At 36.4% G+C, this 27,000-nt stretch overlaps 1 protein-coding gene across 1 annotated transcript in view; it reads left to right on the top strand.

Annotated features, from left to right (window-relative positions):
* Window positions 1-27,000, top strand: part of LOC145664241 (putative N-acetylated-alpha-linked acidic dipeptidase) — a 238,322-nt gene that overhangs the window by 114,091 nt on the left and 97,231 nt on the right. The window lies entirely within an intron of this gene.

Genomic DNA, 27,000 nt, shown 5'->3' with positions numbered 1-27,000 from the left:
TGTTTGTTCATCTTTTCATACTGAAAAGTAATACAATGGTTTTGAACGTAAACTACACAGTAATATTTAACTAAACACTATTTGAATTAAGCTGCATCTCTCATATTCTACACAGATTTTACAGGCTCGTTTGATTTAACTTTGACGTCTCTAACAAGAAAAACGAAGTTTCTCGTGTAATGCTTTAACACACACGTAAACAACAAGGGAGAAAAGATAGATTATAAAATCATGTTTGTTAGAATTACAAGGTCTGTATGATAAGTAATGAGACTCGCCGCGCCGCGGCGCGCGTGTCGCTGGAGCGGGTTTGTCGGTGATGGAGGATGTAGGGGGGGGTCCGAGCAAAGCAACGCACCGCGCGTCAGTTGGCTCCGAGCCTTAGTGGAGCGCGGACAAGCCTTGGACAAAGCCCTTGTGAACATTCTTGTCACGGCGGAAAATCAACAAACATGGAGGGTTCCATCGAACAGCGTTATGCGATCAAATTTTGCGTTCGCCTGGGGAAAACGGCTACTCAGACGCTTTCTCTCATCACGGAGGCCTACAAAGAGGAAGCCCTATCCAAAGCCCAGGTGTTTCGTTGGCACAGTGCGTTCCGGAACGGCCGGGAAAGCGTTGAGGATCTGGAGAGGGCTGGACGCCCGACAACAGTGACTACGGACGAAACTGTGGCAAAAGTGAGGGATCTCCTGAACTCAGACCGTCGATTATCGTTGAGATTGATTGCTGATGAACTCGATATGAACCACACAACAGTGCACAAGATTGTGACGGAACAATTGGGAATGAGAAAAATCTGTGCGAAACTGGTGCCGCGAGTGTTGACTGACGAACAAAAGCAACGACGTGTTGATTGTTGTCAGGAACTGTTGAACCTCATGAACAGTGACCCTAACTTTGAAGATGACGTCATAACAGGTGACGAGTCGTGGGTGTTCCAGTACGACCCTGAAACGAAACGTCAAAGCGCGGAGTGGCACACTCCTGCGTCCCCGCGCCCCAAGAAGGCCAGAATGTCGAAGTCAAAGGTGAAAACAATGTTGATTGTTTTTTTTTGACAATGTGGGGGTGGTCCACAAGGAGTTTGTACCCCAAGGACAAGCCGTCAACGCCGCCTTCTACAAACAAGTCCTTGAGAGACTGCACAGGAGCGTCAAGCGGAAAAGACCGGCGATCGCTAGCCGGTGGAAGTTGCATCACGACAATGCCCCTGCCCACACCGCCTTCTTAGTGACCTCCTTTTTGACCCGGATTGGGGTGGAAGTCCTTCCACAACCACCCTACAGCCCAGATGTGAGCCCGGCCGACTTCTTCCTCTTCCCGAAGCTGAAGCCACGCTTGAAAGGAACCCGTTTTGCAGACGTCACAGCCATCCAAGCAGCCGTGACCACATTTCTAAAGGACATGCCGGCTGCTGACTTCCAGGGGGCGTTTGCAGCGTGGAAACATCGATTGCAGAAGTGCATCGACGCAAGAGGAGAGTACTTCGAAAGCTTTTAAGTCCCTGTACAGATCAGATCAATAAAACAATGTTTCCAGACCTGGTCTCATTACTTATCATACAAACCCTGTAAATTAGCAGCCTACATACTTTTCTTTGTTTCGTTGACTCTGGATCTGTCGTGTTAAGTAGGTCTGATGAGTCCCAAGTCTGACTGCTTTAGAGCCATAGGTTACGAAGTTCCTAGTCCGTACCATAGCTGCTGGTCAAAATTGAATCAACTTTGACATTTCAAAAGGCTGAATATACTATTTGTACCAATTTTTTTTGAAGGCATTTGTGCAAGTACATGACGAAATAGTTTATATATATAGGGTGTCCACGTGAAACCTCCCTAATTACAAATAGTAATTACATGGAAACTATTAGTGCCAGAGAATAACGGTTTGCGGCATCATCCTGAAGAGCAACTCAAACAGGTTTTTTTTTTATGGTCTATATATGCACTTCTTTATGGACCCCATTAGTATCTCTTAGAATGTCCAGTCATTCAATCTCCCGCCATGTGTTGTGTAGCATATCCAGTGTGATCAAGTTGATGGCTTCTTCAATTGTGTGACGAAGAGCAGGAATATCATGTACAGGTGTGACGTAGACTCTATCTTTGACATAACCCCATAGGAAGATCGCGGTGGCCAAGGAGTGGGTTCAATCCATTGCTGTGGAAACGTTTGGTCTAAATCCCTACGAACATCTAAACACCAGTGCAGTGGGGCACCATCCTGTTGGAATATCGCCTGGTGGCAAAGGGAGTAGCTGTGGAAAAGCAAAGGGTTCAAGCATTTCCAGATAAACAAGACCAGTTATTGTGTGCTCCATGAAGAAAAGTGGTTCGATAATTCTGTCGCGTCCCAAAGTTCACCACGCATTCATTTTTTCGCTATCTTTGACATATTCACGAACAATCTTTGGCGGTTCGGAACCCAAATGCGCACATTTTGACGATTCACCTTGCCTGATGTGTGGAAGGTTACCTCATCACTGAGAATCACCCTTCCCAAGCAATCGGGATCATCCGCCACCCGTTCCAGAATCTCCATTGCAAACCTATTTCGTTTTGGTAGTTCATCGGGCTGTAGCGCCTGAACGAATTGCACCTTATATTCATACAAACGCAGTCTTTTATGGAGCACTTTATGGACCATTGAACGTGGGATGTTCAGCTCGCGTGACGCTGTGCGATCTGTCTTTGTTGGGCTTCTAGTGAAGACCCTGATCTCATCCACAGTTTCCTCAGGTGTTCGTGCTTTGCCCGAGCCAGGCTGTCGGTTGACACTCCCCATGGCTAAAAATTTCTCAAACCATGTTCTAATGGTCTTGACATCTGGTGGGTTCCGTTGGTACTTTCGTCTGAAGTTCCTTTTCACGGTAAATGGTGGTTTAGTCTCAGCCAACCATACCACACACTGCGTTCTCTCTTGTGCTGTTGTTATCTTTGTTCATGGAACACCTGGCTGCAACAAATAACAACAATTAACAATCAGCAGCAACAAACTGTTTGAGTTGCTCTTCAGGATGCCACAAACCGTTATTCTCTGGCACTAATACTTTCCATGAAATTAATATTTGTAATCAAGGTGGTTTCATGTGGACACCCTGTATATATTCTCTGTATCTGGGTCATTTTGAACCGATCTTTGTGTGAGATTGAATAACAATTCTCTTGTTCTTTTAAGCAGAATTTTGTATGATCTTGTGTGGGATAATGAAAACGTAAATCCTTCCTTTCGTCTTGCCGAAATGTGTTCTTCATTACGGCAGTTTTTGACAGTAACTGTAAATATTATGATAATTGTTTTAAAAAGCAAAGGAGAAAGAATGCCATATGTCTGCACTACATTAGTTTGCTTTTTCGTGATGTGTTGGTGTTTGTTTATATATGCGTAAGGTTATGATGAAAGAACACTATACTTGCCAACTTTTATTTTTAGAACATAACCATTTTATGTCATGGTATTGTATAAGAAATATTAGAAAAAGTTTCTTTAACAATTGAATCAACATATATTTTCTCCATTTCAATGGAATTTCCTGTTTTCAAGGTCGTGTGTTGCTCATATCAAAGCGCCTAACGTAAAACTTACGTAACATTCTGAGCGGCGCGAAGTTTCCAAAAATGCCCCTCTGCTTAGTGCGAGGGTGAATTTAGGTTGGGACAGTTGTCTTCGTAGCATCGGGTCAGACGGAAATCTAATGTTGCCAGGCGATGTAAACACAGATGTCTTAGAAGCCAATGGCAGATGTGAGTCATTGGCCGTTGGTTAGACATGCAGTGGCCGTTTAGTTGCGGTGCTTAGTGGGGCTGGTCATTTCGTCCCTCTTAATTCAATTTGGTTTATCTCTCTTGTGTAAGTGAATTTTCAAGAGGTTGTTATTATCATGCATCGTGCATTAAGTTTGCAAGGTGGACGTGAGTATGGAGATCCATTTGGGGTTGTTACGAAGAAAGCCTGTATAGCATCGGTTTTATCTGTTGGAATGATTACTCTTTTAGTCGGCAAGTATATTTTTTATTATTTTGATACATTTCTTTATTAATTTTGTAATACTGAAATGTGTTGTAATCAGTTTTAATTATATTTGATGCAGCAATATAGAAAATACTTAAATTTGTGGTAAAATTAAGAGTTTCGAACATACGTGGAGATAGCTTCACGCACTTGGGAGAAATACCAAAACAAAGAATTTTTTTTGGTGTCTTTATAAATAGATAACTTTGGGGCTTTTTTCTTCTCCAACCATTTTGCAAAGATAATTCGTTAAAGACAAGATAGTTATAGACAAACGTATCGATATGATTAATAAACCGAAATTAAATTGTACATACTAGTGTTTATTCGTAAACAATTTCACTAGGACTGGATTCCGGACGTGAATTTGACGTTAGCGTCTATTCACTGTATAAAAAGGGAGTCTCCAAATGCCACAGCTGATCATCCTATTTTTAAAATCAGTCTCATTACGAAAGCGACGGAGGTATCGTTAAAAAAAGCGTGGACGCTCGTTTCTCGTAGCCTTTCCCTTAACTTCTTCTGAGCCTAAAACCTGAAACTAATTATGTCTTCGAAACAAAAGAGCTTATGATCGAAAATTTGGTAAAATGTACACTGTAAATTTCTCTACTCGTGTTATGATATGTAGGATGTAAAAGGAACAAAATAAAAATTTGTGTATTATAATTTATTTAAGTTTGAATAATTTTGAAAAAAAGAACAAAATGAACATTTATAGATTAGAAGAAGTCTTAGAAAAGAAAAATAGAAGCACGTGAAAGAAACGATAATTATTCGGAATGCTTAGAATAAGATTTAGAAATTACATCCCTGGACAAGTGCTCTTGCTTACGTTTGAGGGAAAAAAAGAATATTTCCTATGTGAAATAGGGTTTCACAGACTAGGTGTCTAAACGAAGGCTTTTGTATTCTGAGAGGAAGGCTTTTGCTGTGAAACTATTTGGAATGCAGAGCTCACTCCTGACTCTGTGGATAACACGCGTGACTCCTACGTGGAAAGCCTATCTTCAATTCTCGGTGGGAATGTATATGGTTCGGATTCCAAATTAAGTTGTAATTCAACCTTTCATATCGTCGCATGAAAACCAAAGGAACGTAACTCCATTTTCGTAGGTTTACAGGCGAGAGGACAAAAATATTATTTTCTTAACAAAATGTTTTTATAATAAAATGGTAATTCAGCTACATTACAACAGATGATCGACAAGGACAACATATGGCGTTACGTTCCATTTACACAAAAAAAGGGATTTCAGAATTATGTCCAAACATGAAGAAAACGAAAACCGCCTTTTTGAGTTGCGCTCTTCTGTTTCTCATGCTACAGTATAGACTCGGTCCTGAAAAGGGACTTTCAATTCCTAGTTAACGAACTATCCATTCTCATAAATGCGTGATTTTACAGCTACAAGTCTGTACGGAACTTGGAGGATAAAATCAGCGCATCTGTATAGAACCCGTTCTAACGAATCTCAGTATAAATACTTAAAATATATTTTACAATATATACTATCCTCAATTATAGGATGCTTCGTTTTAAATGAGTGGTTATAGAATATATATGTAACTTCCTCCATGTTGACTCTGGAATTATTCTTTAAATAATTAATATTTTTCTGACAATCGTATGTACTTCTTTATTAAAAATTAAAACATTTCGTAACGTTATCTTCCTCATACGTTAATATGTACGTTCATATTAATGTGGATAATAGAGACATCATAATATTAAATCATTTACATACAATTTTAAGTGTAGGGCCGCAGTGGCTCAGTGGTTGAGCGTTCACCTCTGGTGCATGGGGTCTCGGGTTCAAAACCTGCTACCGCCAAGTTAACTTTGTGGTGGACAAACACCGTGTGTATGGGTTTCCTCGGGGTTCTCCCGTTACCTCCCACTTTCTTCATTCCACCATTTCATTCATTTCCCATCATCACTGTCTCCTTTAGTCTAGCCAGCATAACCATGGGACGTAAAACTCAAAATTTTATTTCAATTTTAATTTATGTTATATATATATATATATATATATATATATATATATATATTTTTTTTTTTTTAAATATAACCACATGATATTGTTATATTTTACCTTTTCATTTTAAAATTTTTATAATATTACTGTTTCTATAATATATATAGACCTATATATGTAAAATCACTATTATTATCATTTTCCTCTTTTCTTCTTATTCCCAAACATCTATTAAATTCCCAAATATCCGTGAATTTTTATTCTTTAATTCTTTTAACAACCTATCCCACAATTCATGAATTTGAAGTCCATATGTCCAATTCATTAATATTTCTTTTTTTCCTTCTTAATCCTTCTTGCTTCTTTCCATTTTCTTATTAAGTTCTATTTTCTTTTTCTAAACCTTGTACCCCTTCCGAATCTATATCATGTCATGTTTCTTTTACATATTTATATATAGCGTTATTTTATTTTTCAAATCTCACGCCATCCTTACGTTGTTTTACTCTTTCTTTAAACTTTTTTCCTGTTTCTCCAATACTTATCATATCACATTTCTTATATTTTACTTCATACACTACTCTTTCATCTTCTTTTATGTCCTTTTCATTCCTCATTTTCTTAATCACTTCGAGGATTCTTTGTCCTACTTTTCAACCTCCTTGCCTTAGTAATTTCTTTATTATTTTTGTCCTTTTTCCAATGCTTTCTATCCCATGCCATTTTCTCTTCTTCTCTTCCTTTGTCTCTTTACTCTGTTCTTTCCTTCTGTTCTCTTAATTTTCTTTTCTCTATATTTTTTATGTTATAACCATTTTTCTCTAATAGATTTGAGACTTTTCTAGATCTTTCTTTTTCTCTTCTTCACTATCTATTTGTTCTATTCTCATCTCCATAGTGTATAAAGTAAAATGTAAGAAATGTGGTATAATAAGTATTGAAGAAACAGGAAAAAAGCTTAAAGAAAAAGTAAAACAAGATAAGGATGACGTGAGGTTTAAAAGATAAAATAAGGCGATATATAAACATGTAAAAGAAACAGGACATAATATAAATTGGGAAGGGGTACAAGGTTTAGAAGAAGAGAGTAGAACATTAATAAGAAAATGGAAAGAAGCAAGAAGGATTAAGAGAGAAAAAAAATATTAATGAATTCGACAACAAATTCATGAATTATGGGATAGGTTGTTAGAAGAAATTGAAGGATAAAAATTCACGAATATTTGAGATTTAATTGGTGTTTGGGAATAAGAAGAAAAGAAAGAAAAAGATAATAATAGTGATTATATATACGAGGGCTATCCAGAAAGTAGATTACGTTTTCGTCTGTGTCCGCTAGGGGCGGGGCTAGCGCGGCCATCTTGGGGTCAGAGCGTTGCGCAGCTCAGTCGGCATCTAGCCGTGCTAGTGAGAGGTTCGTGCTGTGCTCCGTTAAGATACTGTGACGGTTTGAAATGTCTGCGTTAATTGAAAATCCCGCGAGCTGCGAGGTGCGTGCAGTAATAAGGTTTCTGACAGCAAAAAACTGTAAACCGATAGAAATCTATCGGCAGCTGTGTGAAGTGTATGGGGACAACATTATCACTGAAGGTGGAGTGCGACAGTGGGTCATAAGATTTAAAAATGGCCGAACCAATGTTCACGACGAAGATCGAAGTGGGAGACCCAGCAAAGTGACTGCCGAACTTGTCGAAAAAGTCGATGTTAAAGTCCGTGAAAATCGAAAGTTCACAATAACGGAACTTTCTTTGAGTTTTCCACAAATTTCGCGAAGTTTGTTGCACGAAATCATCAGCGAAAAGCTTGGTTACCACAAGTTTTGTGCAAGATGGATTCCAAAAATCTTGACAGAGGACCACAAAAATCAGCGAATGGCTGCAGCGTTGGCCTTTTTGGACGCCTACAATAAGGATGGTGACTCTTTACTCGATCGCATCGTTACTGGTGACGAAACATGGGTGAAACACGTGAACTGTGAAACGAAATTGCAATCAATGCAGTGGGGGCACACAGGTTCTCCCCAAAAACCCAAGAAATGCATGCAAACAATGTCGGCAAGGAAGATGATGGCGACTGTTTTTTGGGACAGAAAAGGTGTGATTTTGGTGGACTTCCTGGAAAGAGGCACTACAATAAACGCTCAAAGGTATTGCCAAACTCTGCAAAACCTCAGAAGAGCAATTCAAAACAAGCGCAGAGGAATGTTGAGCTCTAAGATCTTGTTGATTCACGACAACGCCCGGCCCCACACGGCAAATGTCACGCGTGAAGTTCTTGAATCTTTTCAGTGGGAGTTGTTTCCTCATCCGCCGTACAGTCCCGACCTGGCACCGAGCGACTTCCACCTATTCCCAGCAATGAAGAAGTGGCTGGCTATGCAGCGTTTTGATGACGACGAACAGCTGCAAGAAGAGGTAACGAAGTGGTTGAAGTCGCAGGCGGCCGAATTTTTCGACGAAGGAATTTCCAAGCTCGTACATCGCTACGATAAATGCCTTAATTTGAATGGTGACTATGTCGAAAAGTAGTATTTGTGTGTGGCTTTCATCTGTATATAATAAAATTTGTTTCCTATACTTTGTTGATTTTTTATTCCAAAACGTAATCTACTTTCTGGATAGCCCTGGTATAAATAGAAACAATTACAATATAACATTTTTAAAATGAAACTGTAAATAATAACAATATCATATTATTATATTAAAAATTCAAATTTATATAATAAGCAATAATTAAAATTGCATGTTAATGATTTAATATTATGATGTCTCTATTACCTACATTAATGTAAACGTACATATTAACGTCTGAGGAAGATAACGTTACGTTATGGAAACTGTCACGAAGTATTTTAATTTTTAATAAAGAAGTATATAGTCTGGTCAGAAAAATATTATTTAAAGAATAGATATGTGTTTTTGTCCAACCTTTGCTTATCAAATAATGTTACATCCGTAAAGAATGCTTTAAAAGTTAATTGTAACTTATACAAGGGTCACTACGAAAGTTTTGAGATACGCATTGTTGTAGTACAGTATATGAATTCCAACAATTGCGTTCGGTAGTGGTATCCAGAGTGAAGAAACGAAGCAAGTTTCAACTCGCCTCACTTGTCGGCGTGGCCGTATCGCCTTCACTTGTTTGTTGATGTGAGCAGTATTCGGCTGTCTAGAATGGAGCTCGAAAGGGAACATTTTCGGGCAATGATTCTTTACGATTTCAAAAGTGTTTGAACGAGACACAAAGCCTTGACCGTTTGCAGGAGGCACTTGGGGACCTTGCTCCTTCCCGTGCTACAATTTTTCGGTGGTTTGGTGGATTCGGAAGAGGCTGTTCATCACTTAAAGATGAAGAGAGAGCTGGACGCTCGGCAACAGCTGTGTCAGATAAAAACATTGCCGCTGTGGAACAAATGATTCGAGAAAATCCTCGAACAACTTTGAAGGACATTGAATCTACAGTGAACATTGGATCGCCAGCAGTAACAAAAATTCTTCATGATCATTTTCGGTTCAGGAAGGTTTCATCTCGTTGGGTGCCTCACACTTTAACTGAACAGCAGAAGCGCATGCGTGTGGGATGATGAGAAGAAATGCTTGCAAGATTTGATGGAGGCAATTCTCGACGCGCCTCTGACATTGTTACTGGTGATGAGACTTGGATCTATCAATTTGACCCTGAAAATAAACGCCAGTCTACAGTTTGGATCTTTCCGGACGAAAATCCACCCACGAAAGTGAAGCGACCGCGAAGTGTGAGGAAGAAAATGGCCGCAATTTTCTTCTCCAAATCTGGCCATGTTGCAACTGTTCCACTTGAAGAACAAAGGACTGTTACTGCTCAGTGGTACACCACTGTTTGTCTAACAAAAGTTGTCCAGAAACTTCGGGAACGGCGTTCAAGAACTGGATTGCGTGGGATCCTGCTTCACGATGACAACGCGTCCGCACACACGGCCAACATCACAATTCAGTTTTTAGAATCTACGGAGGTCAAACTTATGACTCATCCGCCGTATAGCCCTGACCTGGCCCCGTGTGATTTTTTTCTGTTCCCCAGGATCAAAGATTGCATGCGAGGGAAGAGATTTTGCAGCCCTGAAGAAGCTGTAGTGGCTTACGAGAATGAACTTTCAACACTTGAAGAAAAAGACTGGCAACACTGCTTCCAAAAGTGGTTTTCGAGGATGCAAAAGTGTGTACAGTGTAATGGTGAATACTCTGAGAAAATGGAAGTGTTAAATTGATTTTAAGTATGAAAGTTATTTCACATCTCAAAACTTTCGTAGTGACCCTCGTAGTTGATTATCAAATTGATAAAATTAAATATGACTCAAAACTTTTGATACACTAAACTTGATTTGAAATTTGTATATTATTCATTACAGCTTTTATATTCACAACATTAATAAAACAAAACTTATGAAAGCACCAAATACACGAAGGGTGGTCAGAAAGTAAGATTGCAAAGCCTGCATTGAAACGTGCATAGATTTCATACAACCAATACAGCCAACAGTTAGCCCATATATTAGGTTATTTCTCAATATGAGACTTAGTTTCCATATCGGTTGCAACACTTGTTGCATCGTAAGATGAGTTTGGAGATTCCCTCCTGGTAAAAATCCCGTTCTGCGTGGATTGCGTGAAACCCAGCGGCAACGTACTTTCCGGTACTGCAAAATATCGTGTACAATGTGACGAACGCTTCCGAACGACATCCTTAATACTGCCATCAGATGCGCGCAGATAACGTGATCTTCCTGTTATCCTGAATCAGATCATCCACAGCTGTGTTCAAATCTGCTGATGCCCTGCTGGATCAGCCACTGCGCTTCTCATCGGTGACATTTTTTTATTACCAACCACAAACTTTCCACGCCATTGTGTGACATGTTGACGAGATATTACAATCCCTCCGTAAACTTCTACCAGCTGCAGGTGAATTTCAGCCGCTGTTACATTTTTCGCATACAGAAATCGAAATAACTGTGTCCGGACTTCTTCGCGAGGCCAGTTTTCCAAGCAAATCACCATTTATGTTTACATACAACTAGCGTCGTAGATGATGGGTGGCTGAAACTGCACAGTTGCCAACTCCATGTACTTAAATTACCACACACTTCTTATTCCTCTAACAGGCGAAACTCCAAAAATAGCCCTTGTAACCTTAGTTTCTGATCCTCCCTCGTATATTAAAATACTTGTGTAACAGTTTCGGCAAGGTAACCGCCTTCACCAGTATATTACCGAAACAGTTACAGTAGTATTTTTAATATCAGTTTTGTTTTAAATGTAAATTAAATGATAACGTAAGTTAAGAAGAAAATAATGTTAGATGGATGATGTTGAAATAGTAATTTTCCCATATGTAAGACTTAAGCAAGTAGCGTAGATTTAAGATGATATCTGTAAAATTCAGCTTTTAACTTTTTTAAAAAAAAAAAAAATCAGATTTATATAGCAGATTTAGAAATATTTGGTTGGGCACAAACCATATTCATTAAAAATAGTTTTAATATCTAAAGCTAATTTTAAGTAGAATTTAATCTCATTTGCGATTAGTAGATTGTCTTTACATCTGCTTCTTTACGAAAACCGAATTGTGCAAGTGAGAAAGGCTGTGAACTTCCTTGAAATCAATACAACTTCGCTACCAGAACAACAGCATCTGGGACTTTCTAAAGAGCGGCTTAGCAGTGCTGTTCCGCATATGTATTTTTTTTTCTGATATTCGTAGCAGGTGGGTTATTTCATTGCCCTGCATTAATGTATCAGTGTTTATTTAAAAAAAAAAAAAAAACTTACTATGAGGAAATATAATTAATTTCTGTACTAATTCTTGACCTAGGAATTCTGCTTGGAAGATACGCATTCACAAAGAAAACAGCTGAACAGCGATGTAATTTTTCAAGAACGGATTTTTCAGAAGACATTGTTGAGTACATCTTGGAGGAAGTTGACACTTCAAATCTAGAAGTGTATTTAAAGTATGATTTACTTTATGCTCATGCCTCAGTGTGTGCATACTAACTTGCATGCTACTGATTGAGTAGTGTGTTAAATAATATAATTATTGGTTAGAACTATGCATGTAGCGCTTTAAAAAAATCATCGAAATTATCATGAATTAAAGTACTAAATAACATCTGAAAGTTATGTTTACACTGGATACAACTGAAATACTCGTTACTTTAATCACGGGGCCGCGGTGGCTCAGTGGTAGGGCTTCACCTCTGGTGCATCGGGTTTTTGGTTCGATCCCAGCTCGCGCCAAGAGAACTTTGTGGTGGACAAACACCGTGTGCGTGGGTTTTCTCTGGTTCTTCCGTTTCCTCCCACTCATTCCAGCATTTTATTCATTTCCCATTATCACCGTCTTCTTTAGCCTAGCCAGCATAACCATGGGACGTAAAGCTAGCGAAGATTTTATTTTATTTCTTTTCTTTTCTTTCTTTCTTTCTTTCTTTTTTTTTTTTTTTTTTTTGTTACTTTAACCTATTTGGGGCAGATTTAAAGTTTCGTATGTTTATAAAATGACAAAAGACACACTTATAAATGCTTTCCGTTTTATATCTCTCCTCCCAGTTTCCCTACTACTAACTGAAATGTTAGTATGTATGTTGAATGCTTCATCGTTATATACTTTCATTGTTTATTGGCATGATATGACCTGGCAGGACGTCCTTGTTTGTTTTAAATTAGGCGCAGACTCAGAAATTTTTGTTGGAAGGAGTCGAAGATTTTTTTTTGGGGGGGGGGGGGGGGTCAATACTACAAGCTACTACGTCTATGTATTATTGAACGGGTATTATTTTGCACCCGAAAAGGCGATAAATAATCGTAAAATATTTCCACCTATTTTTTTTTAATAGAACGAGATTGTTTTTATAAGAGAAAGCACAGATGAAGTGTAAAATTAAATTTTCATGCTACATCAATCATTTCCTTATTAAATAAGTATACATCTATTAAAAAAGTGTAGGGGGGCCGCGGTGGCTCAGTGGTAGAGCGTTCACCTCTGCTGCAAGGGATCCCGGATTTAATCCCAGCTCCCGCCAGGTGAATTTTGTGGTGGACAAACACCGTGTGCGTGGGTTTCCTCGGGGTTCTCCCGTTTCCTCTCACTCTTCATTCCACCATTTCATTCATTTCTCGTAATCACCGTCTCCGTTAGCCTAGCCAGCATAACCATGGGACGTAAAACTCAGAGATTTCATTTCATTTTGAAAAAAATGTACAAATGAATGTTAAGAAGTGATTTGGGGCTGTCCGGATTTGGTAAACTCCAGTGGGTGCGGCCGTGTCCTAAATGATTATAAAATGTCCAGTGCGTCAATTTTTCTGTTAAATCACTAGAAAACCCTGACTGAACTCATTTTAATTTCCTGAAAATGTATGTGCCAGTATGTTAAACAAAATAATAAATTTAACAATATTATTAGCATTTAACAAAAAAGGAATGTGCAAAGATAACATATAGACCTCTAATATACCAATAGATCTGATCAAGCTCATCAAAATGATATGAGCGATTATGAAAGCTCATGCGTAGTTTTCGAGAAAATTAAGAGACACGAATTTATCTGCAAACTTGGGATGGCCAATTCCGGAATTTTTAATTTCCGGAATCCGAAAAGTAAAATTGAAAAAAATTCGGAATTCGGAAAAGTTCTGGATTTTATTCGAAATTCCGAAATTTTTCCGACTTCCAGATTTTTGAAATCCGGAAAATAAATTATCCGGAATCCGTAAAATTTTGGTCATTTCTACTGCAAACTTAAAAACTGATGGAGCAATTACAGTATTACTATATCGTAACGGTATAGTATTACTGTATTGTAATGATAGTATTACTATGTCGTCAAATCGTGCCAATCTGAACTATACGTCTCTAGCACTGCTGTTAAGGGACTTTTGGGGAACTCTGTATTTTAAAATCATAAAAGCAATTTAGTATAATGCTTTTGTTGGTTTTAGGTGTTTTAAAATCCTGCCTACACATGCCGATTGGTTGCTATTGGAGTTTAGCGCCCCTTTTAAACACCGAGGCTGAATGAGCGTGATCTACTGTTTCGAGTGAGAGCTACACCACTTTGATGTCACAGAAATCAAATGCAGGTCCATGCAAACAGAAAACATGAATTAGGAACTATCACGAAACTATAGGGACTTAAAAGAGATGAATTTTCATGGTAAAATATATTCAATCACTTAGTTAGAAATTTATTTCGGAAGGAGTCTAAAGCTTCTGGGGGTTTTAAATTCAACATAAGGATAAATTATATTAAAATTTGTAAAAATACTCCTAAAATTAGACTAATTTTACAAAAAAGTCAGAATTTCACGGAGGCCCAGATTCCCATGGTCTCACTCCCTGCATAGTCCCTGTGCATAGGTACACATGACCCATTATTATTATTATTATTATTATTATTATTATTATTATTATTATTATTATTATTATTATTATTATTATTATTATTATTATTATTATTATTAGGGGAGACCGGGGTGTTCACGAACACTTAAGCTTTGATTATAAATAACTCTTTGTTTTTAGATATAAAATTAAGATTTCTTGTGTATAGAAAGCTTGGAGTTTTTCTTGTCTACTGAGGTGCAGAGGAAAGTCAAATATAACATTTTGCAACAAATCAGTGAGATGTTTTAAAAATATGCCTATGTTCGGGATTGCCCCAATGGTCGGGGTAATCCCGAATATACTGTTTACTTTAAACGTTCCTTTACGATTGAAGCGAAATGCATTAAAATACATTAAAATTATACCGTAATTTACTATTTAAATCTTTAATAAGAATTATAATTACAAACATAACTCAAGTTCATGAAAAACATGACCAGATCTCATCATCTTTGAAACTATTACCAATGGAAGCTAGTAGATAATAAGCTAAACAAAATGAAACAAATTCAGAAATAGCGGTGCATTAAGTAAAGTATTAATGAAAATAAAAACATTATTTGGAATTTTAGGACAGTGTTCTTTATTAGTCCAATGTTCAAATGCGGTTCATAGGCTGAACCAGAGATGGAGTGGGTCGGTGGGTCAGTGGGTCAAGTTTTCTGAGTGGGTCAGTGGGTCGTGGGTCAACAGCATGTGACCCACTGTGACCCACCACGCACCATGACCCACTGTGACCCACCATGACCCACTGCGACCCACCAACTCAGTATGATCTACCGACCCTCTCTGCTCACTGCATTGTAGACAGTATCTTCTGAAGACTAGTAAATTTGTCTGCGTTTTACTTTCAAGACCTTCATTTCCCTTTCTTTTCCACTTGTTTCTGTCTACTTACCTGAGGTGAGTATATCTAACCAAGTGAAAAAAGAACTTCAGGCACTTTTGGATATTGATATTTTTAATAGTAATAATAGCAATAGGACTTACACTACAACTTGGCTTTCGAGACCTGTGAGTTTTTAGAGCTAACTACTGGAAAAAATACATTTTTGAATCTCTGTAATATATAAATTATTATATAAAAAATTGAATTTAACTATGTGTGCCTGATCATCACGGTCAAAGTGCAAAGTCAAATGAAATTACTTTTGGTATATAGTTAGGCCTTAATCCAAATTGGGATGTTATATTGCTTTTATTATAATGCATAATATCCTAAGGAGGTAGTGAGTATCCGAATTTTTGCGAAAAAAAATGAGTATCTCGCAAGAGATTAAATTTACGGAGCTGAAATTCAGTGTATTAACTCTTTATTGAAAATAAACAGAATGTGTCCTAGCATTTTTAAAAATTCTCCTTTATGTGGTGGGGAGGGCACTTTCTATATATGGAAAATTGGTAGTGAGTTGGTTTATAAAAATGATCGTAAACGATCGATCTTATTTAAGAAAAAAAATCAGAAACAAAAAATACAGTGCTTGGCTTCATATATCCATTGCTTTCTACTATAATAATTGCTGCTATATGGAGCGCTTACAGCACAGGGCAATCAACCCATAAAGTTGTGAGAAAAATAGGCATAAAATTTGTACTGTGAGCTTAATTACACGGAAATTTTATGTTTGGATTGTACGCATAATTGTATGGAAAATTTTACACTTTTTTTCCTTTACGTTGGTCTACTTACTTTGATTTGGAACTTTGAAATTTCATGCTTTTTTCCACTGAAAAGTATGGATTATTCAACAAGGAAATAATTATACTATGATAATTTAATTGAAACTCATCGTAATTTGGCACATGGCAAACAGCAGTGTGATAATTGAAGTTGAAGAAGGAGGGAAATTCCCATTCACCTCTGAACACTTTCCAGGAACCTCGTTCCCTTTCGCTTTCTAGACGGGGGAGGAAACTTGGTAATGGTATCAAACCTTCATGTGTAATAACAAAAATTAAATTTATGAACAAATAAGAAATCATCAGTTTATCAGGCTTTAATTGATAATTTATTCACAAGATTCCCTATCAAAGGCGTGGTAGATGAAGTTTCTGTTCTACATGGGTCGACATTGCCAACTGACATGGTCGATATGGAAAAGATGTTGTATTGTGATAGAGAGATGATGCTTCTTGCTAAGTATTTCAAACCTGACCAAGAAAAATCGTTATCATACTTAAGTCTAACAAGTAGATTGTCGATGAGAAGTTGCAGAAATCGGGTGTATTATCAATTTCCACGACAGAGTGCGAACGGGGATTTCCCCTTATGAATTTACAGATGACTGATATTAGAAATAGACTAAGTGCTCAAACATTGTGTAACTTGTTGCTCATCAATGTTAATGGCCCACCGCTAGACATGCTCAAAGTAGGAGCTAGTTATTTCTTGGCTGAAGGATGGACATCATTCCACTGCGGATGATTTACCGCCAAAAAGTTACCAACAGGAAATAAATCCGATTTCAGATTTGTTTTAAGGTGGAAAATTACGAGTTACGGAAAATGTATACTTGTATTACTAATGGCTTATTTGTGTTATTCAACTTTGTACCTAATTTTTAGTAAGTCTCTTCTTTACTTTAGGTAAACTACTTTGAATGAATATTCATAATAATTGCAATTATGCATATTTGTAACTTAAATTTAACGTGGTGTTTTAGTGATTACACAAATTACAATTATGAACATACTTTATGGATATGCTCTCACATAGGGTACCCGAGCACCTTTATACCCTATGAACAACTGATTTTTCAAGTTTTTTTTTTTTTTTTTTTTTTTTTAAAGGAAAATACTGTGAACTGAGAAACCATAACCTTTTCCATATTGTACAGGGGTATTTTCCTGCGAATAGAAGTTTTTGGAATGCGTTCAGAAATTAACACTCGCAAGAATACTCTCTTAGTACAAGTATATTTTAGGCACACACTAATTTCCCCCCACCTGGAACTGTTTCAATTTCCTCACTGACAAACACTTTACCATTTTATATCGTAAAGGTCAGATCCACCGTTATTGTAACAGTGGTGCTTGCGCGATTGACTAGAAATTCAAACTCCGATTAGTGACAATTTCACAGTCTTGTTTTATTACAAGTGTAAACTCTTTAGTCAGTTCAGAAGAGGCCCTGGATCGTGTTCAGAGTTGATGACGTTGGATTTTGATGAGTCAGAGTAGGTCAAAGTGGATGAAAGTGGTTCATGGTGGGTGGTGGGTCAGAGTGGATCATCGTGGGTGGTGGGTCATGTTGGGTCACCATGGATGGTGGGTCACGGTGGGTGGTGGGTCAGGTGGTTCGTGGATCAGAGTGGATCATGGTGGGTCGTGGGTCAAGTTTTCATTGACCCACGCCAACTCTGGGCTGAACAAAATTGGGTGAGTGATAATGGACGCTACTAGCCTAAATATATTTGTAAAACACTCCCGCTAGCGCGCAGCAAAATCGTCTGTTTTCTAACAAGCTTCCTTGGGCATAAACTTGGGCATTACCTTAGTGTTCGCAAATACCCTGGTTTCCCCTATTATTATTATTATTATTATTATTATTATTATTATTATTATTATTATTATTATTATTATTATTATTATTATTATTATTATATCGTTGTAATAGTAGGAATAACACAGCAATACTCGATATTGCGGCTGGAAACTAGGAGTGCAATAATTTTACGAGAGAAACGATAATTAGTGGTACGTACGATAATCTCTGGGTAACCAGTTGGCAACATTGCTTCAATCAGCTGATAATACAGCGAAGCCATCTAGTAACTTCCTTAGCAGTTATTTTCGACTATTGAAGGCGAGAAGGTGTTGCTTCAACTAGCGTCCGAAGGTACTTGGAAATATCTATTATGCTCCAAGCTTTACAAAGTAGATTTCAAACCCATAATCAGTTTTCTTGCGTGATATTGAAATTATTCGTTATAAGGTTTCTCCAGGTTTCATTTGGCAACATTGAAAAATTCGCCATTTCCGAAATTGCGAAATTGAAATTGCCATTTCCTATGTTAATGATGTTCATTCACTTCACTATATAATCCTCAGCTTGTTCCTTAGGATCTCGATTTCTTTGCCATTCTCGTCCATTTTGTATTCTTTTTTGAATGTCCAAAATACACAGTTTATTCTTTGTTATACAAAATAGCAGTGTATCATTTCCATCTGTTTGACGCTGCATATCGCTCGTTAAAGATTCATTTTCATCCTTAGTCTTTATATTGCCGTAGTAGTTCTCACTTGCCTAGTACGTTTCTGTGTTAATTGAATTCACTTCCATAAGCATTATTCAAATTTCTCTTGCCTTTTTAATCACTCTTGTCAAGTTTACATCTTTGTCGACTTCATATCTTAATTCGTAGTTCAATTTACTGTACTTTATTTTACATTCATGTTTTCATCTCTGTTTCCTTATTTTTCTTAATTTCTTCTATGATACACGCTTATTACATATCCTACCTTCAAGATACTGTAGCGAAGTTCAAAATACTCACACAACTGATTAGTTCCTGTATCTACTTTCATTGAACTCATGTTTTTTTTTTCCCTGAAATTTCAAACAAATTTGTTTTTATAACTGTTTCCTCATCTTTAGTCTTTCTAGTATCTACCTTGTTGTCTCCTACTTTCCTTTCTGGCTATGCGTTTTTACTGGGATTCCACTTCAGTAAGCACTAGAATGTGATCCGGCAATTTTCGATGTTTTTTTTTTTTCTTTCTTACCATTGACATTCATCATAGTTTTCTGCCATAGTAGTAGATCACTTGCTAACATTTAGAAGTTTTCATACGTAAAGGTCATTAGGTAAATTAAGTAACCTATTTATCTTGACATAGCAATTATATACTTTAATCCAGCGTTTCCCAACCTTTTTCACCTTGTGGCACACTACGGGTGTAACTTGAATTCTCGCGGCACACTCATAGATATTATTATTTGTAAATATAAAATACCGTGGTATTTTTTTCTGCGATTACTGATCTCCTTCTCACAGAAAAGAAAACTCGATCACTCGTTTTCCCCTGTGGTAAATCATTATGCTTACTTTTAATTCTAATTCAAAAATAGAAAACAATTCCAATGAAATATTGGACTCAAGTTTTTAAAACTAAGCTTTCTTTTTCGAAAACGGTATCCAACCTTTCACTAAGAAGAAAGATCACTAAACGAACGAACAAACAAATCTCTTTTAGTTTTAAAACACAAATGTAGGTAGTTTATATGCATATTTGCTTTATCGAAATGATTGAATGATATTTTAAAATTTCAAGTTACGAAATAGTCTGCAGCAATAAAGAAGCAACAATAGTCGTAACAATGGTAACAAATACTTTTTTCAACATTAAAAATGTACAGAAAAGTAACACGGTATGTAACTTAAAGTATTAGATTCATAGTAGAGGTTCATAGTAATGTGAAATACAAATATACATTTTTCCTTTGTCTTGCAATTTGATTCCTATAGAATTAATAATTTGTTTCGATTTTCTCGCGGCACACCAGCGGCCCATTCACGGCACACCGGTTGGGAAACGCTGCTTTAATCTATTCAATTGTAGTATTTATCTACCTCACTTGCATTATTTACATCATACCACGACACTTAAAAGGGAAGGTCCCACAAGTTGTCGCTCAAATCTGATTATCACATAGCACATCTGATAGAGCATCATGAGAAATGAAAATGAGCAAAATTTAAGGGCTACGAACCAGAAGAATAGAACCTATGGGATTTCAACATTTGAATATCCAAAAAAAAATATAGGCCTATACCATGGAATTATGCACGTTTAAAGTAAATATCTTACTCAACATAATGAGAACAAAATGCCGTATCGAAAACCACAGTATTGTTATAGGTGAAGCAGTGTTGCCAACTCAGCAAAAATATTTTGTTTGAAATAGCACCATATACAAATGTGTACAGATTTAAAATGCACTATTATCACTAAATATAACAGTGAAGTGTAGTGATATAGTGTTGCACACTATTGGAGCTACGTGTACTGAAAATGTACAATGGAAAAGTGTACCATAAATTTGGTGACAGTCAGTTGAGTGGATCGCCAGGAAGATGACGTTTTGTTGTTTTTGTCGATTCACTTACAACGTTGATTCAACAATCTGGGCAAAGTAAGTTGGCTCTTATCTATAGTGTTACAGATAAGGCTATATATTCCCCTATATTTGAGTATTACTTCTTTGCAATCTTACTACCCTGTACGCAGTAAACAATTAGTTTCAGCTTTAACAATAAAATGAGGTCTAATTGGGAAATGCCAGACAGAATGTTTGTCATTTCCTCGGAGTGTTCAGAATTGCCCCATGATGTGAAATAAATTATCAAAATAATTTAAATACTTGTTTTAATTGAAAAGTAAGTAATCAGTTAATTAAATTGGTTTGGGAAAAAGATTACGTCTTGGTAATAAGCGTTATTTGCTTTATTAATTAGATTTTTTTTTTATTATTTTAGGTCATTAGTAGCCTACTTCACTATTCTACTGTCAGCAACTCTATTTTAGATATATGATCCTTCATCATAGGCTTCATTTTTTTCTGTGTGTGATTCATAGTGTTTTACAAATTTATTTAGGCTAGTAGCGTCCATTAGCAGTTATCCAATTTTGTTCAGCCTATGAACCGCATTTGAACATTGGACTAATAGAGAACACTGTCCTTGGAAGCAAAACATTAATGCGTATATCTGTGGCAACAGGGGTAATAATGAAATGCATTAGGAAAAAGTGGGGGATCTGCATTACACTTTCTTAGCCCCAGTGAATAAGCAAACAACTCGCGAAAACAAAATGCTACACGCAAGGAAAGAAACGTGTGTTTTCTAATTCTGTATACTGCTTTTTTCCAATTATCTTATCCAGATTTGGGAAAGTACTTTCTTGGTGTATGTCTTTCGTTTTAAGTGGCAATTCTTTTACTTTCTCTCCTAGAAATCATGTAATTATGTTACTGTACACTTGAAATATACTTGTTTTATTACTACCTCATTTCGTTTTTAATCGGCCCGGACAGCCATGTGGTCTAGAAGGCTATGCCTCCGGCTTATTAGGGATCCCGGGTTCCAATCCCGCCTCGGACATGGGGGTTTTTTGTTGTGTTTTTTACCTTGCATTTCATTGTCATTTTTCGTCATTCATAGTGGTTCGGATCCCACTTTACGTGTAGGTCCCGTCCGATATAGTTTCGGTGCTGACACAGGACGTAAAAATGGCATCACTCAATTTCGTTTTTCAAATGCATCAATCTTTTGTGACACTAGTGACATTTTGTTATGTTATACTATCGGTGTTATTCTGCATTTGAATTAAATTCATAATATCAGATCCAGATTCCTTTATTACCCTTGGTTGATACATATCAGACTTCTCCATTGTATATCTTCAGCATACGTAGTTCCAACAGTGTGCAACATTGTACCAGTACTCTTCACTGTTATGTTTATTGATAATAGCGCATTTTAAATCTGTGCACATTTGTATATGTTGCTATTTCAAACAAAATATATATGGTGAGTTGGTAACACTGCTTCATCTATGACGACATTATTTGTGGTTTTCAATACGGCATTTTGTTCTCATTATATTGTGCACCTTTTGATTTGATTGCTTTAACGCTTTTCAAGATATTTACTTAAAACGTATATATTTCCATAATATAATTTTTTGGACATTCAAATGTTGAAGCCCCGTAGGTCTTATCCTTCTGGTCCATAACACCTTAAATTTTGCTTATTTTCGTTTCTCATGATGCTCTATCAGATGTGCTATGTAGCAATCAGATTTGAGCGACAAGTTGTGGGACTATCCCTTGTCAGAACACAATTCCTTCTCAGAACAAAAGTTCAACATAAGGAGATACACAATTAGGCTACTATTACTAGGTAAAGGACAAATTGAAGACTATATATCGAAGTGGATGAACTAATAGATAATATATCTGTTATATTTTCTAAGAAGAAAACAGAAGAAAGGGAGAAAGAAATATTTGGCATTTGAAATCAAATGACGAGAAAGTCGTCATAATACTAGGCTACTACTTAATAGATATAATATTCCCTTATTGTTCCTATTTCTATACTTATTCCGTATAAGTACTACCAGTCTTCATTTATTTTCTCTCCTACAAAGATTTTTGGGGGACGCGACTCCGTATCCGCTCGCCAGAGAGCTCGTGGGTTCTCAATACAATAGGTAAGATTTTTACCATTGTAGCAATTTAAAAAGTACTGTATATTTTCAGGAACTATTCGGTTTTCTTATAAATATTCTGTTTATTTAGCAGCAAAACCGTACCCGAGAGAAAAATCGGAAGTGTTTCAAACCTCTTATCCCCGTCGGTACGACCTCGAGAACCCGTAATTTTGTTTGGTCTATTAGTTTATTTTTATTTAAAAAAATTGAGATATAAAAGTAATGCAGATAACAGATTAAAAGAATGAGTTATATATTGCTGTATTCTTCCATTTTCAGTTACAAAAGTTTATTCTTTGATTCGGTTTAAAACGTCATATTACTGGAAATCAGTGAACAACAACTGTCAACATATATTCAAATCTTCTTTTGAACGTCAGAAGATCGCAGTTCCTTCTCTCCAATGACCCCGCTTCCCTTCTATACAATACTCACAAGTAAACCTTACGTTTGGGTGAATCGAGTTGCTGACTGAGACACATATGAGAAAGTAGTACTAAATGTGGTCAGTATTTCAGTGAAGTTGTAGGTGCGAAGCTCCAGGGGTTTAGGAGATACAGCTACCAGAACATCACATGGAAGTACAGAATAGTCTTCATACAGTTGGAGGTAAAAGCTCTGTAAGACCTCTTGTAACAACAAAAGGTGAATAACAAATATATGGGTATATATTAGGACTAGGGGGAAGTCATATAGTAAGGGTATACCTGACGGCGGCCATTTTGAAATCCGCCATTTTGAATTAAGGTTAAGTTTTTAAAATAGGAATAGGGTCATGTGATACATGATTTAGGGCGCAAATTTAATCAGAAGAACAATGGTCACGTTAATTTTGAGTTACGCACAATTGGTAAAAAGTTACAGGGAAATTAAATATTGTTGCAACATATGTATTAGTCCTTTACCCCACCTTGTAAATTTTGTTTTAATGATAATAATTAAATAAAAAGCAGGTGGATAAATATTAGGTCTATGGTAAGAGTTGCCTTGATGGCGGCCATGTTCAAATCCGCCATTTTGAAGCAGACAAAAGTTTTAAACAAAACGCATAACAGTGATACCTTATTAATAGCAAATTTTACCATAACTCCAACGGTATAACCATTTTTGCTTTATCATTAACCAGCACAAAATTAAATGGATCGCTCCTTACGACTACTGCTTTGACGGAATTGTTAACGACAGATGTGTCAAGTGTAACTCGATTGCCTTTGTCAGGTGTGCTCACTGTGAGCAGAGCATTTGTGCAAGTTATGCACTCTTTTCTGAACTACATATTGATTGTACTAATTGAGGAGTTTTCTGGAAGAAAGACCCAACTTCAATTATGACTCAATTCCTCTTTGGTCATTTTCCCTTAAATTAGCAACTTGTTTATGCGATAACAAATGCTGGTTAATAATAAAGCAAAAATGGTATACCGTTGGATTTATGGTAAAATTTGCTATTAATAAGGTATCACTGTTATGCGTTTTGTTTAAAACTTTTGTCTGCTTCAAAATGGCGGATTTGAACATGGCCGCCATGAAGGCAACTCTTACCATAGATCTAATATTTATCCACCTGCTTTTTATTTAATTATTATCATTAAAACAAAATTTACAAGGTGGGGTAAAGGACTAATACATATGCTGCAACAATATTTAATTTCCCTGTAACTTTTTACCAATTGTGCGTAACTCAAAATTAACGTGACCATTGTTCTTCTGATTAAATTTGCGCCCTAAATCATGTATCACATGACCCTATTCCTATTTTAAAAACTTAACCTTAATTCAAAATGGCGGATTTCAAAATGGCCGCCGTCAGGTATACCCTTACTATATGACTTCCCCCTAGTCCTAATATATACCCATATATTTGTTATTCACCTTTTGTCGTTACAAGAGGTCTTACAGAGCTTTTACCTCCAACTGTATGAAGACTATTCTGTACTTCCATGTGATGTTCTGGTAGCTGTATCTCCTAAACCCCTGGAGCTTCGCACCTACAACTTCACTGAAATACTGACCACATTTAGTACTACTTTCTCATATGTGTCTCAGTCGGCAACTCGATTCACCCAAACGTAAGGTTTACTTGTCAGAGTACGCCATTCCGTTCTCATGGTATGAACTGGTATGGTTGTGATGGAATGCATATAAGCAGGGGGAAAAACAAGCGGAGTCTAAATTTAAAGAAAGCTTTTGGTGACTTTAATGTTGTAGGAGAGAAAAGAAAAAGACAATGGAGTGATAATATAATTCTCTTAAATATTATTAAATATCTTAAGAAACAATAAACTATGCACATTATTTGATGGTTCACATGCTCTTGTGAACTGCATAAGGCGACGTCATTGCTTTGTTTGTGATCATTTTAATAATTTTCCTGTATATTTTCATAATATCCATAACAAGCATGTAAAAATAATAGTGTTACATCCATAATTAGTAATATGAAACATTTTCTGTTATATGTGTGTATATGGTTATATTACTTACACATTTGAACAGTAATAGGTAGTGGAATCCATGTTTGAAGTATTTTGGAACACATGATGGCCTCACACTCTTCGAAATATAAATCACCAAATAAAAGTAAACAATGACATTAGACAAACCGGAACTCATATCATTTCAAATGATTCATGCATGGCAAAACGCCAGACTGAAAAGAGATGACCATTTCAAACTAATGATCTAACAAATAATGCTAAAATGTATAGTGTTGAGTTGTAAATTAGAATCTTGAGTGTTGTGAGCTAGAATAACATTAAATTGATTTCGTATTTAACCTTGTACTTAATATTATGAAAGGTTCTCGGAGTAACGAACAAAATATTAATATACTTCTTGAAAATTCCAATTATTTTTCAACCGAGTCTCCTTCGAACATTTGGTACAAAAATGTTCTAAAGTTGTCATAGAAATTCAGATTCCTCCAGGCCTGTAAGATATTTTCTACTCCATTTTTTTTTTTTTTTTTTTTAAAGTTCTTTGAAAGAAATGAAGATTTACCAAAGCACTTTCTCAGTTTCAGAAAGGGGTGGAAGTCTGATATAGCCAATTTTGGTTAATAATTATGGGGATATGGCACCAAACCATGTTCCAACTCATTGATTTTGACCATTTCAACGGCACCTGCATATGGATGGGCATTGTCATGATGGAAGATGAGTTTCATCTTTGATAAACCTGGGCTTTTCTTTGCCATATTTTCCTGTACGTAATAAGCCCAAAACTTTTAATAGTATGTACCAGTGATTCTTCTTGGAAGTGAAAAATAGTCAGTGAGAAGGTTGGGTTTTGCATTATAAAAGCTGAAGCCATGATCTTTTTGACAGACCTCACTACCTTATTTAAAGATGGATACGTGATAGCAGTTTGTTTCCGTGAAATCATGCTTGGTGTACATGTCGACTTCGTAAAGACGGACATAAAAATGTGTCTGTTCATTTACAGAAATACTTCAAAAATAATGGGGCCAAATCAAGTTGTATTGTTAGAATTGCAGTTCTAATATCAATTTTAGAAGATAAAAAAAAAAAATAATAAGATTAGAGAGTTAATTTCCTCTCAGTCCGTAGATTATCAAGTACGGTTTCCTCGATATTGGTCGCGACAATACACACTTTTGTACATTTTCTTTCAGCAAACTCTTAATTTCTTCGCACACCCCATTTGTATTTTACAACTGCATCTAGGTATTCAAGCTCGCCATTTACTTTACTATAGTACATACCAATGTTTCTGTGATCTATGTTAATCTGGCTGCTATTATAGTTAATTTACGCTTCTTTTGTACGTTTAGACCGACGACAGTAGACCTACAATATGAAAAATAGTTCTTACGTCAACTGGGGTTTGAACTCCTGTTACTCGAGTAAGACCCATGCGAAATCACAATAATGATCGTCCATTTTGTTTAATGTTTTTTTTTTTTAAATGTAACTTAAATGAAATAATTTAATCACTGTTGTAAGTTGTGGTGCTATTGCGAATGAAGTTTACAATAAAGTCACAACTAAAAGCAATAAAACTTCACTTACAAATTCAGTTCGGTGAATTAATGTTCTGTAGTTTTCCTTGTAAATTAGAAGATGTCGAAGGATTTAGATCTGGTTCTTAATATTTTATTATACTTATACAATATTTATTATCACAGCTCTTTTTCAAACTTCAATTAAATGACGAAATCACAGGAAAAAAGTATGAAGCAGTTTCTTAATTGTAAAGTAACCCGGTAAGCCATTAAACATTCGAACCATTTGCGGACTTCAGAAACGTCAATACGTCATTTTCCGCTGCAATAGTGCATAGAAAATTATTTGTGTATCATTATTTCAGCCTTGATATACAAATTATGAAAATAATTTCGATTATGTATT

Source organism: Thermobia domestica, chromosome 11 (assembly GCF_964235325.1).
Source record: "Thermobia domestica chromosome 11, izTheDome1.hap1.1, whole genome shotgun sequence".
NCBI lineage: Eukaryota > Metazoa > Arthropoda > Insecta > Zygentoma > Lepismatidae > Thermobia > Thermobia domestica.
Note: the sequence above shows the minus strand (reverse complement) of the source record. Positions and strands in the feature narration are given on the sequence as shown.